Consider the following 14,720-nt stretch of genomic DNA (forward strand, 5'->3'; position numbering starts at 1 on the left):
ATCCTTGTTCTGCTAATAGCATTCTGCTATCTTACCTTTATGCCACTATCAGCACCCTCTTTAGTCTTTAACACTACCATTAACATTCCTTTTGTCGTGTGTCCATGGCATCTTTGTCAAATTTCTCCTCAGCTCCCACCTAGCCCTGACCTATTTTGCTCCACCTGTTCCACACCCTCTTAAACAGTATAAAATCCTTCACATTCCTACTTCATATGGACTTGAAATGTTAACTCTGTTTCTCTCTCTTTAAATGCTGCCAGACGTGCTGAGTTTTTTTCAGCATTTTCTGTTTTTATTTCAGATATTCAGCATCTGGAGTATTTTGCTTTTACCCTAGGGTCTTGATTCTTCCAAAAGAGGAAACATCCTTTCCACATCTATCCTGTGAAAACCCCTCAGGATCTTAAATGTTTCACACAAGTTGCCTCTTACTCTTCTAAACTCCATGCGCAGGTTAACCCAGGGCCAGGGGTAGGAAGAAGTACTCTTACCAAGGAAGCAGCAACTCACCAAGTGTCCCTTGACAGCACCTTCCAAACCCTTGACCACTACGATCTAGAAGGGCAAGGGCAGCAGATGCATGGGAACACCACCACCTGCAAGTTTCCTTCCAAGCCACTCACCATCCTGACTTGGACGTATATTGTCACTGTCGCTGGGTCAAAATCCTGGAATTCCCTTCCTAACAGCACTGTGGGTGTACCTATGCCACATGGGCTGCAGTGGTTCAAGAAGGCAGCTCACCACCACCTTCTCATGGGTAATGAGGGGTTGGCAATAAATGCTGGTCTGCCAGTGATGCCCACACCCCATGAATGAATTAAAAAATGTATTTTCAAAGCTGAGATTGATAAAGTTTTAGACTCTGAGGGAACCAAGGAATATGGTGATTGGCGGGAAAGTGGAATTGAACTCAAGGTCAGCTACTAAACAGTAGAGCAGACTTGAAGAGCTGTATGGTCTATTTCTGCTCCTATTTCTTATATTCTTATGTTACTAAAGATTATCTATATTTTAGTCCAAGAGTATATTTATAATTACAAATATGAATGTAATTTATTATAAATAAATAAGAATTATGTATACAGCAGTTCAGTGGGGTAGTGCTGCCAGGGCAACCGGAGCAGCGCCCCGGCACCTCTGACCAGGGCCCTGGAGAAAGGGCTGCAGATGGTTCCAAACACAGGGGCCTGGGAACTGGGAGGCCCAGGCTTGGTGTTTTAGACAGAGTTCTTATCATCCATGCTGAGCAGCCAGAGCTGGGGATCTGTCAGACCTGCTTAAAAACAATCGAAATGTTCCAATGTTTTGAAACTGGTCTGTCAAGTCAATTTCACTCATTGCTGTGTTGCTGCTGAGGAGGTTAGAGAAGGGGGGCTGGGGAGTGGAGAGGAGGTTGGAAGTGGTTAGGGTGGAGGGGGAGTAGGAATCATTATACTAAATGTCTTCTGTAATTTTCTCAAAAGCATTGACATAATTTTTTTAAAATATGGAATTGTTTCTGCTATTCTGGAAGATGCACGGTAAAGATTTGAATGCAAGATTTTTAGAATCCGCTCTTCCTTTTAAATACATTTTCAAATACAGATGAACAATACCCAGAAGATATTTATTTATTTATTATTCATTTACGGCATGTGGGCATGACTGGTTAGGCCAGCATTTATTGCCCATCTCTAGTTGCCCTTGAGTAGGTGGTGGTGATCTGCCTTCTTGAACCGCTGCAGTCCATGTGGTGTGGGTACACCCACAGTGCTGTTAGGGAGGGATTTCCTGCGACAGTGAAGGAACAGAGAATGGCGAGTGGCTTGGAGGGGAATTTCTAGGTGGCAGTGTTCCTATCTATCTGCTGCCCTTGTCCTTCTAGATGGTAGTGGTCATGGGTTTGGAAGGTGCTGTTTAATGAGCCTTGGTGAGCTCCTGCAGTGCATTTTGTAGATGGTACACACTGCTGCCACTGTTCATCGTTGGTGGAGGGAGTGAATGTTTGTAGATGTGGTGCCAGTCAAGTGGGCTACTTTGTCCTGGACGGTGTCAAGCAACCAGTGGAGAGTTTTCCCCTGATTCCCATTGACTCCAGTTTCGCTAGGGTCAATGGGAATCAGGGGGAAAATCACCACTGGTATTTTTTAGATTACTGGGGTGCTTATTTACTGGTGAGCCAGAGTCATTCTTTAGAATTTGCTCAGACTATTAAACCAAGAAATAAGAACCTGCAAAATTGCCAGCACTGTACACTTGTCACAATTTCAATTTACAACCGGGCATGCTAGAAAAGAAAACTTACAAAGTTCCCAAACCGGATAAACTACGTGAACAGAAATTGTGAGAAAGGACCCCAAAAAAATGTAGGCAGGGTCCTGTGCCACCACTGGGATCTTCTGGTCCCAGTCAAAGTCAAAGAACTTTTGGCCGACCTGCCGCATCCCCCCATGGCTGATCCCGCTACAGAGGGGCTGGAAAATCCCAGCCATACTTCTGAAGTTATTGCCATTATTAATACAAAGTTTATTAATATAAATCAAACATTCCTGTGCTCACGACCATGTCTTCTCTCACAGTGTGTCGTGCTTTGAGAAATCCCTTTGCACTTGTTCTGAAGTCTCGGCACATTTTTGTGCAGCAGTAATGTATTAATCGAGCAATATCCAAACAGGGGACAAACTACAACAATTAGAATATAAACCCATCCAAAATGAGCATCAAGAGTACAAATGTTGGCAATCGGGGATCTGATTGCAATTTACTGTGATTAGGGAAATATTAACAGCCAAAAAATATATATAGACTGTGCTGCCAAGCATAAAACAATTTGTATGTGTCCTGAAGTTGGTGAGAGGAGGATGCAGCTACTTAACCTACAGTTTCAACCAGTGTCCTTGGGCGGAATTTTGCCCTTGGCATGCGGGATCGGCGGGGGCGGGTCGGTCAGGAAGCTGACCTCCACCTGTGATCGGCAAGCTCCACGATTTAACGCAGGTGGGTCAATTAAGACCTACCCAGAGTGATACGCAAGTGGCAGTGCTGAGCGGTGCCTGTGCGAGAGGGGCAGGGATGGTGAGCAGGCCGAGCGTGAACTTCACACATGCACGCAAAAGAGCGCTGAATAATTTCCCTGAGGCATGGAGCTGCCTCAGGGAGATGAAGAGATATTTTTAAAAACATAAAGAGCAGAGAAAATTAATGAATCATGTCCCCTCATATGACTCTGTCACATGAGCAGGGACATGTATTTACTTAAAAATTAAAGTTTTTATTTCATTTGCATTTGATTTTGGAAACCTCATTGCGCCCATGGATGAGGTTTCCAAACAAATGCAAAGGCCGCTTGGCCTTTTCGCCTGCCCGTCAACCATTAGGTTGAACAGGTATTGAAAAATTCAGCACAATTGATAACTTACTGGCCTTAATGGGCCTTTTAATTGTTGGCGGGCGTGCTGCCAGCTTTGGTGTGCTTGCCAACTGAACTATGATATGACTGCACGTTGATGTCGGCACACTCAGCCAACATCATCACGCGTCATTTCACGCTCAGTCGGGTCAGGCGCACACCCACCCACTGAGCTAAAATTTCTGCCCCTTATATTTTTATGGCCTCTTTTCCCCACCAATTTTACATCCTGGTCCAAAAATTACATGCACCCTGGGATTGGCCAGAAAAAGTTTTTGCGAGTGTCCTGACTGATGAAGAAGTTTCATAGGGATGGGCTGGGTTGAGCAGGGCAAAGAAAATGAACTTCACTCCCCATTTTTCAGTATTTCAAGTTCTGGAAGTTTCCGGGCAACTTTTAGCAGAAGCATTTTGTTTTTTTTATTTAGAAAATATCTTACTGGACTGTTTAATGACTGAAAGAATAATAACAGTTCAATGGAACTGTTTCACTTTCCCTCCTAACAGCACTATCAATGCAATGAGTGATTAACAGGAAAAACTTGTTCAGGTAGGGCTTTGCAACAAGAACAAGGATTTACCACTTTGTTTCATGGGTTCTGAGTCCAGTATTAAAGTGGGTAAACTGCACTCATTGTGTGTGGCAGAGTGGGGATCATCTTTCATTACTATGGCTCTCTTTGCATTTAAAATAATCTTTGAGTTCCATATACTGCATTTGCCTGATTACTGTGTGTTACGTGGCTGACTGACTACATGGTCAAGATCAGACAATTCTGGAGATCTGTTCAGGCATCTAAGTCCATTTCTGGAACTTTTATCAGTGAATTTAATACTGATATGTTCCCAGTAAGCACATTTGTAAAAGCTTAAATTAGCCTGGCACTGATATGCTGTTAACTGTTGCATCTCTTAAACAGTTTCCAGTACTGTATCTCGGAAAGGTCATGGACCTGAAGCCATTCTGTTTCTCTCTGCACAGATGATTCCACACCTGCTGAGTATTTGCAGCTTCTTCTATTTTCTAAAAATGTTCAAAATTGCAGCATTTATTTTGCGCTTGTGTTTTTTTGGTGTTGGCTCTGGTGTTATTAAGGGACCAAGTTAGATCTAAGTGGAACAATACTTTGCACTGATCTGCTTGTACTTTGTTCATTCAGTAAATGATGGTATTATCTGAGGATCACAAGGGGCTCTTGCTTCATGACAGTTCCTCGGTGTAGCTCCTGAATGCAGGCTTTGCACCCTATATTTAAATGCAACCTCCCAGAGGCTGCTCCACACCCTCCAACCCAGTAACCTGGGGAAGAAGGTCAGAATCCACCCCCTTCCTTCCTCACCGCTGACCATATCTCCCTCCCGCCAACTCCCACCATTCCTCCCCTCTCCATTTCCCTCTAAATCCATACTTCACCTCCCTCCAAATCCTTCCCCTACCCCATTCCTCCCTGTCTCATTCCTCTCTGACCCCGCATTCTTTGTCTTCCCCTTCCTTGCCTCATTCTCCTCCTCCACTCTCCCCTCCCCAATTCCTTCCCTCATCCTCCCCCCACATTAAATTTCATCTGCCATGTGTCTGCCCATTCCACCAACTTGTGTATATCCTCTTAAAGTCTATCACTATCCTCCTCACAGTTCACAATATTTCCAAGTCTTGCATCATCTTCAAATTTTGAAATTGTGCCCTGTACACTCGGGTCTAGGTTATTAATGTAAATGAAGAAAAGCAGTGGTCCCTCTATATACCAACCCCGCAGTCAGAAGTAAGAACATTTTCTGTAATTCATATTTTAATAGACTTGAATTATATAATTAAACTGTTGCAGAATGAAATTCTAACTATGCTAAAGACTAATTATTCAAAATACCACACAGTTTGAAAACAAATGCCTACTGGCACTAAAATTTTTCACTTAAAAAGTATAATTTTACTGATATTTTGGGGACTCAAATAATTAATATATAAGAAAACAATGTAATAGTAGGCTTAGAAGTGATGTTGCCAACACATTTTCTTTGAGCTCCTGCACCTCAGAAATTGGTGCTACGCCACTGCAGTAGTTCCCAGTTAAGCAATGCCTTGATTTTCCAATTCTTATCGTTGTTTTCGAATCTCTCCAAAGTCTTGCCCTCCACATCTCTGTAATCTCCTTCAGCTCTACATTCTGTTTGATGGCACAATTCATTACATAGCTGAGAGTCTTCTTTCAGAAGCAATAAGAGTAAATCTAATTTTTTCAAGCTTCTAATGAAACACCATATGAAACTCATTCAAATCTAGTCTTTTGAAAATTCTTTTCTTTAATTGCTACATCATTGTTTGCCCTTCCTTCAGTTGCCAAGGCTCTAAGCTCTGGAATTCCCTTCCTAAATTTTCTCTACCCCTCTTTCCTTGTTTAAGATACCCTTTAAAACTTACCACTGTGACTCGGCTTTTGGTCTCATATTGCCTCCTTTGACTCAGTGTCAAACCTTGCTTGATAATACTCCTTTGAAGTGCTTCGGTAAGTTTTACTACGTTAAAGCTGCTATACAAATAAGAGTTGTTGTTATAATTGTGCTATAATAAACAATTTTAATGGATATGGACCTATTTATTTTCATTATTTGTGACTAGTAATTGGATTGCTGATATTTTCTGTTGCATAAAAAATGCATAATGTGGGAAATATGGTGTTTCACGAGAAGCTTGAAAAAATTAGATTCACCCATATTGCTTTTGAAAGAAGATTCTCAGCTATGCAATGAATTGTGTCATCCAGCAGGATGCACCTTCAGGGATTTCCAATTTTGAGGACGGCATTTTTTTTTAAAAAAAGCCCCATTGCGATGCTTTGCCCTTTGGCTGTTAAGGGCGGAAGCAGCAGCAGACTTGAGCTCAGAAGTTGGTCGTTGTCATGTGATCGGGCTGATCCAACCTCGGCACCAAATCGAAAGGAGCTGCTTCTGAGTGCAGTTACCCAGTGTCTTGGTGCTGTGGACAGGTGAGTGAGTGGAGGGAGCGGGTTGTAATTGACAGCTGGTATTGGGATGTTGTTACTGTAACAATTCGGCGTTGCAGAGCAAAGTTGCAACATGCGAATCTCACAGGACAGCCGCCTTTTTCGGGAACCGGTGCTTGATACCCATTAACACTCAATTTGGCACAGCTTTTGTCTTCCGGTCCGTTTCTCCCTTTGAAACAATCTCTGCCTTGCCAAACCGAGTGTTTCCTTATTTTCCATTTTCCTTTTGACTGCGGCTCTTGGCCTTTTCGCTCTTGTTTGTTAGACATTGCCCTGTTGACTGCTAAATTTGCTTTGTATTGATTTTAAGTTTTTGTTTTGAAGTACCATACTAAAGGATTAACAAAAACGGAAATGCTGGAGTACTCAGCTCTGCTGGAATCTGTGGAGAGATTAATAATCGGGAAGTGTTTATGTTGATAGCTAGTAATCAGGTTCCTGCCTTTCGATTTTACTGTTTCAGTTCATCAAAAAATTAAAACTGAAGCAAATGTAGAAGTTGACTGTAAGCGGCAAGATCCACTTCTCGTATGTGCGGTAGTTTTGAAACGGTATTGGTACTCCACCATTGCGAGGAAGACGTGACTAATGCAATGAGTCAACGTCACATAAGACTTTTAGATCAGTCTATGCAAATAAATGTGAGAAATGTGTTTCTTTCCGGTTTGTGGAATAGCGAGGATAATATTCACTCAACAATCTCAGTGATCAATTTGAGTGGCACAGATGGATAATAAATACTGGCCCAGCCAGCGAAACCCACATCATGTGAATGAATTTTTAAAAATGATGACTTGTGCGTTAAATATATGAAGCTTTTTTTTAAAAAAAATCATATTCTACAATTTTTTTTCTGTTGTTGAAGGAGTTGATTCTTCTAGTTCCAATGGCACACAAGCAGCCAATCAGTGCCTTCTTCATGGATGAACTGAGAGAAGTTGTTGGCAACAACAGTAAATACATCTTTTATTGTGCTAACCTTAAGTTTGCTGGGCAGGCCGGGAGCCCTGGCGGGCATTGGAAAAAGCATGCAACCTCATCCACGGGTGGGATGAGGTTTCATGTAGGTTTTTGAAAATTTAATAAAAATGTAACTGAAGTGATGGACATGTCCCAACTCATGTGACAGTGCCACATGAAGGGACATGTCAGGGAAATGTTTTCTCCTCGGTTCTTAACATTTTTTAATGTGGAGCCGATCTCCCTGAGGCAGCACTTAGCCTCAGGGAGTTGAGTGCACTCTTTCGCGTGCATGCGTGAAAGAGTGCACTCCCAGCTTAGGGAATCCCCCCCCCGGCACAGGGAGCGCATAGTGCTTCCGGGCGCGCATCACGCTGGGCGAGCCTTAATTAGCTTGCCCATGTAAAATGGCAGCCGATTGGGGGGCGCTGATCGGAAGCGTACCTCCATGCACCCATTCCTGAACTCCCCACTCCCGACGGGGGGAAAATTCTGCCCCATGGTGTTTGATTGGGAAGAGAAGTTGTTGCAGGTCATTGTCCGGCTGTGACTCGATAGATAAAATTGGAACCACAATTTTGGAGGAAAAGGGAAACGCCATTATTGCCAAATTGATCCGTCCACCACCTGACATTCATCTTGTGCACTTCCTTGATGGGAATAGAAATAAAAGAAGTTATACTGAATTTCCTTTCTTCCATCCAAGTCTAGTGGCACTGAAGCCAATTTCTGTGCTCTACCAATGCTGTGGCCATGATTTTTAAATCAGGGAATTGAGCCATGGATGTACATAGTTTCTATAGCTTACTGAGCTATCAGACAAGCTGGCAGCTTGTTATTTGGTGCATGCCATTCTTTAAAATAAGTTTTATAGTTTTAAACCAAAATGAATAACTCTAAGGACCTCAAAAAGAGGACATAATTATATTGGACGGGATAGTCATAAAAAGAGAGGAAGTATTCGAAGGGTTGAAATCCTTGAAAGTTGTTAAGTCACCAGGGCCAGATGGATTGTTTCCAAGGCTGCTGAAGGAAGTCGGAGGAGATAGCAGATGCTCTGAGGATGATTTTCCAATCTTGACTAGATACAGGGGAGGTACCGGAGGACTGGAGAAATGCAAACGTAGTTCCATTGTTTAAAAAGGGATCAAAGGAAATGCTAAACAATTATAGGCCAGTTAGTCTTACATCGGTGGTGAGCAAATTAGTAGAACCAATCCTGAGAGATAGGATTAACTGTCATGTGGAAAGACATGGATTAGTCAGGGATGGTCAGCATGGATTTGTTAAAGGAAGGTCTTGCCTCACAAATTTAATTGAATTCTTTGAGGAAGTGACAAGAAGGGTTGATGAAGGTAGTGCAGTGAATGTTGTGTACATTTTAGCAAGGCATTTGACAAGGTCCCACATGGCAGATTGGTCAGGAAAGTAAAAGCCCATGGGATTCAGGGTAATGTGGCAAACTGGATAAAAGGTTGGCTTTGTACCAGGAAACAAAGGGTAATGGTTGATGGATGCCCTTGCGAGTGGAAAGTTGTCTCAAGTGGTGTTCCACAAGGCTCGGTGTTGGGACCCTTGCTGTTTGTGTTATATATTAATGATTTGGACGTAAACGTGGGGGGCATGATTGGGAAATTTGCAGATGCCACAAAGATTGGCCGAGTAGTGGATAGTGTAGAGGATAGCCATAATCTTCAAAATGATATAGATGGGTTGGTGGAGTGGGCAGTAAAGTGGCAGATGGATTTTAACATAGAGAAGTGTGAGGTCATAAATTTAGGGAGGTCAAATAGTTACAGTGATTACACAATAAATGGGAATATACTAAGAGGGGTAAGTGAACTGAGAGATCTTGGTGTACAAGTACACAGATGCCTGAAGGCAGCAGTTCAAGTAGACAAGGTTGTAAATAAAGCATATGGAATGCTCTCCTTCATTGGCAGAGGTATAGAATATAAAAGTAAGGATATAATGTTGGAATTGTATAAAACATTGGTGAGGCCACAACTGGAGTATTGTGGCAGCTCTGGACGTAATAGCCCTGGAGAGAGTGCAGAGGAGGTTTAGAGGAGGAAAAGTATAGCTACAAGGAGAGTTTGGATAGGTTGGGGTTATTTTCCTTAGAACAAAGAAGGCTGAGAGGTGATTTGATTGAGGTGTACAAAATTATGAGGGGAATAGATAGAGTGGACAGGATAAAATTGTTTCCCTTGGTGGAGAATTCTAGAACCAGGGGGCATAGATTCAAGAGAAGTGGCAGAAAGTGTAATGGGGGGACATTACGAAGAACAATTTTACGCAGAGGGTAGTGGCCGTCTGTAATTCGCTGCCCAAGTTGGTGGTAGATGCAGAAACTCTAAACTCTTTTAAAGAAGGACCTGGATCTGCAACTTAAATGCTGTAAGCTGCAGGGCTATGGGCTGGGTGCAGGAAGGTGGGAATAGAAAGGGCATCTGGCTGTCCTCGGGCTGGCATGGACAAGATAGGCCAAATGGCCTCCTTCTGTGCTGTAACTTTTCTATGGTTCTATAAAGCTCTCATAGTCCTGCTCAAATCATTTCCCTATCTAAATTCAACTGTGTCTCAGATTAAATTTGTAGAAGACCCATACTCTGTTATATATCTATTTTGGTATTACAGTAGAATTCTCATTTCTAATACAATCTTATTTCTAACATCACGCCTGGAAGTTCCCCTTCAAGTCACCCACTATCCTGACTTGGAAATAAATCGCCGTTCCTTCACTGTCGCTGGGTCCAAAATCCTGGATCTCCCTCCCCAACAGCACAGTGGGTATACCCACATTACATGGACTGCAGCAGTTCAAGAAGGCAGCTCACCACCACCTTCTCAAGGATAACTAGGAATGGACAATAACTGATGGCCCAACCAGCGATGCCCACATCCATGAATTAATAAAAAAAAAATCTGTAACCAGGTTATAACTACTTAGGTTTTAGAGAAGAGTCAGTGATTATATATTAACAAATTCTGAGGAACTTTTTTTTGTACACTTAGCACATTTTAGAAATAATACTGAAAGTATCTAGGCCTGTCAGTATCTGCAGAAGATCCCCAATAGTGATATCCTCATCTTGCTCAGTACAAAATTGAAGGAAAAAAATAGGCCTAACTTCTTGAGTGAAATCAAAATAGAAAATGTTGGAAATACTCATCAGGCCTGGCAGCCTCTGTGGAGATAGAAAGAAACCAAGCTAACATCTGAGGAGCTTTCACCAGAAAGGTGAAAGATCTTCTTTTGATGAGAGGTCATCAACCCGGAATTTTAACTCTGTTTCTCTCCCCACAGATGCTGCCTGACCTGAGCATTTCCAGAATTTTCTGTTTATATTTCAGTATTTTGCTTTTGCTTTTGTAACTTTTTTTTTAAGTCTTTCTGATTCAGGACTGAAATCTGAAATTGAAAAAAGACAGGCTAGTGTAAGAATGGAGATAGGAGTTGGTGGTCAGCTACAGAGAGGTTAAGACCGTGGTGAATAATAAATGTAGTTTACCATATTTGGAGGAAGTACATGTGAATTACTGTAAGATATCTTTATCTAATCAGATTTGGACTCTGGTATCATTGGGTAACTTACTTTAATAAATATCCAACATAAAGTAAGGAAGCAGACAATACATTCAGCAGGTCAGGCAGCATCTATGAAGTGAAACATAGTTAACCTTTCAGGTCAAGGTGACCTTTCTCATGAGTTCTGATGAAAAGTCATCTCGACTCCTGTTTCTCTCCACAAATGCTGCTTGACCGGCTGAGTATTTCCAGTATTTTCTTTTATTTCAGATTTCCAGCATCTGTAATATTTTGCTTTTGAGCTCATTGGGATGACTCTGTCTTCTAGTCTAGGTATTTCTACCTGCTTCACCTCTCCATCAGACTTCATTCTTGTATATCCTCACATACTTCCTCCTTGTTTCATCATTCTTGCCTAATTAAGGCAAATGTGAAAAAACCTTGCATTTATATCTTGCCTTTTATGATTACAGGATGTCCCACAGTATTTTACATCCAATAAAGCATTTTTGAAGTGTAGCCACTTTTATAGTGCAGCCAATTTGCACACAGCAAGCGCTCAGAAAGGACAATGTGATAATGACCAGAAAAATCTGTTTTTACAATTTTGATTGATGGATAAATATTGGCCAAGACACAGGATGACTCCCATGCTCTTCTTTGAAATAGTGCCGTCGGATCTTTTACTTCCACCTAGCAGGCCAATGGGGCTTTGGTTTAACCTTTCATCCGAAAGGCATCACCTCCCACGGTGCAGCACTCTCTTAATATTGCACTGGAGTATCAACCTTGGTTTTGTTCCGCGGTTGTGGCGTGGAACTTGAACCAACAACCTTTTTGATTCAAGTGAGAGTGCTACTAGCTGTGGTTCAACGCACTATTTCTCACTGCAATCATTCCCCCCACACCCCCCCCCCCCCTTCTCCTCTGCATCATCCCAAAGGCCCTGATCACTTGTGTTCTTTTTATGTATAGCAAAATCAGAGCGTTCATGAGAGATAGGATTAACGATTATCAAAACAGCTCACACAGAAAGATAGTGTTAGAAGTTGATAATTTAGTGGTTAGTGGTTAATCACATCACATGCTGGTACCACAGATCCAATTAGACAGCCCTGCAAAGGCAGTGATAAGGAAGTAACACAAAGGACGTTTACTCATTGTAGTAGCCAGGATATATACTCATAGAATGGTAGAACAGAGAAGGAGGCCTTTTTTGCCCATTGTGTCCGTGCTGGCTCTTTCGGAGAGCTATCCAATTAGCACCCCTATTTCCCAATAACACTCTAAATGTTTATCCTTCAAGTATTTATCCAATCGTCTTTTAAATGTTACTATTCACAGAATCTCAGAATTGTTACAGTGCAGAAGGAGGCCATTCGGCCCATCGTGCCTGCACCAGCTCTCCAAATAAGCATTATGATTCAGTGCCATTCTCCTGCTTTTTCCCTGTAACCCTGTACATTGTTTCTGTTTAAATAATCATCTAATGCCCTTTTGAATGTCTTGATTGAACTTGCCTCCACCACATTTCCAGGACAGAAAATTGAGACTACTTCCACCATCCTGGTGGAAGATCAATTCCAGATCAGAGAAATGCATTGTGTTTTTTTTTAATGTTCCCTCATGTTATCCCTGGTTCTTTTGCCAGTCACCTTCAATCTATGCCCTCTGGTTAATGACCCTTGTGCCACTGGAAACTGTCTCCTTATTTACTCTATTAAAACCCTTTGTGATTTTGAACACCTCTAACAAATTTCCTCTCGATTTGCTCTTCTCTAAGGAGAACAATCACAGCTTCTCCAGACTCTCCATATAACTAGATTCATAATCCTAATAAATTTCTTCTGAACCCTCTCTAATGCCTTGTTATTCTTCTTAAATTGTGCTGCCTGGAGTTGAACACATACTTATCTGTGGCCTGGGGATGAGTAATATGGGAAGTGGGGCATGGTTTTGGGGGATGGGGGTCGCAGGGAGAGGGGAAAAGGGATGGCCCTCAGCAGCTCCCACTCCCCCTTACCCCCACCTCCTGATTCCTGAGCACCTTTGAATCGGGGGACCCCACCCCTGAGGTTAGAAGCTGACTTCACAGTTTTACCTGTCATGCACACTGCATGTTGACAGGCCCACCCACCACTGGGTTAACACAGCGGCAACAGAATGAGGCCCTTAAGTAGCCAATTAATGACCACTTAAGGGCCTCAATAGACAGTGGGGTAGGAAAGTTGACCATGGGCCTTTCCACCCAGAACTTAATTCTGCCGGAGGCAGGGAGGCAGTGGGGTTCCGATCCACCACCATCTCTCCTAATTACATAACCTTCCCAATTCCAAACTTGCCACCAGCAGGAGCAGAAGATTCCAGCCACTATTTTCCTTCATTGAATCCATGCAGACTTTCATTTATTCATCCATAATTTTCCAAATGGAAATTTTTTTCCCAATTATTGTCTCTAAATTTTTTTACTACTAATCCCCAGCTGATTGGCCTGTAGTTGCTGGCTTTATCGCTCTTCCCTTTTTTCAAATGGGATGCAACAATTGCAATCCTCCAGTCCTCTGGGCACCATTCCCATATCCAAGGAGGATTGGAAGATTCTGGCCATAGAATCTGCAAGTTCTTCCTTTCCTATCATAACTCAGGATGCATCTCATCCCATCAGCTGATTTTTCTACTTATGAGGACTCGCAGCCTTTTAAATACTTTGTTCTTATTGATTTTATCCTATACTGTATCACTACTGCTGCCTCCTCTCCTGTTGCATTCATCTTTAGGGAAGTCAAATGAGGACTTTGCATCTAGTACCTCATCCGTGACCTCGCCCTCCATGAAAAGATGTCCTTTTTACCCCTTAATTGGCCCTTACCCTTCCCTGACTACCCTTTTTATTCTTTATGCATTTATGAAAGACTTTATGGCTTCCCTTTTATGTTAGCCTCTAATGTACTCTCATTCTATTCGTGCCATTTAATTCCTTTTTTAGATCTCTGCATTTCCTGTATTCAGCTTGTTTCCCTGAATTATGAACCTTGCATTTATCATAAGTCTCCTTTTTCTGTGTCATTTTAACTTGTATTTTTTTTAGCCATCTCTAACTTCAGACACCCTTCCCCTTTGTGGAAATATGTCTACTCTATACCCTGAACCAGGGTCCTGTTTGATGGCTTCATTGTTTAATTACTGTTTTGCCTACCAATTTTTGATACCAACCCGCTTGAGCCAGATTTCTTTATAACTCACTGAAAGTAACTCTCCTCCAATTAAGTAGTTTTATACTTCATTGTTCATATCATTCTCTATTCTAAATCTGATATGTGATGAGAACCGTTCTCAAAGCACCCTCCCACTGAAACACACTCCACTTGACTCCACTTTCCCCAGAACTAGAACGAGCACTACTTCCTCCTTCATTGGGTTAGAAACATACTAAACTAAAATGTTTTCTGGTACACATTTTGGGAATTCCTCACCCTCTCTGCCCTTTACTCTGTTACTATCCCAGCCTATATTAGGATTATTGAAGTTCCTCATTATCACTACTTGAAGTTCTTGTTTTCTTGCAATTTGTCTGCAAACTTACATCTCCACCGTCTTTCCACTGTTTGGCCTCCACAATACATTCAGTAGCGTAATAGTTCTACTATTGTTCTTTAATTCTAATCAAATAAATTGCACCCTTGATCCTCCTTCAGTGCTGCACTAGTTTCTTTGATCAATACTCCTATCCCCTTGCTTTTTCTCCTTCTCTGTTTTCTTGAGCACCTTTTGGTCAGGTATATCAAGTTTCCAATCCTCTTCTTTAAGTAAGGGCTCTGTTATTACCACT

The 14,720-nt window shown here is 42.0% G+C and overlaps 1 protein-coding gene across 2 annotated transcripts in view; it reads left to right on the top strand.

Moving 5' to 3' along the window:
• Positions 1 to 6,280: 6,280 nt before the first annotated feature.
• Positions 6,281 to 14,720, top strand: part of snx10b (sorting nexin 10b) — a 60,595-nt gene continuing 52,155 nt past the window's right edge. For both annotated transcript variants that reach the window (XM_041185180.1, XM_041185182.1), the window contains exon 1: positions 6,281 to 6,378. The gene's annotated coding sequence lies outside the window, so the exon portion shown is untranslated. The remainder of the gene's footprint in view (positions 6,379 to 14,720) is intronic.

The sequence above is a fragment of the Carcharodon carcharias genome, chromosome 3 (genome assembly GCF_017639515.1).
Source record: "Carcharodon carcharias isolate sCarCar2 chromosome 3, sCarCar2.pri, whole genome shotgun sequence".
NCBI classification, from domain to species: domain Eukaryota; kingdom Metazoa; phylum Chordata; class Chondrichthyes; order Lamniformes; family Lamnidae; genus Carcharodon; species Carcharodon carcharias.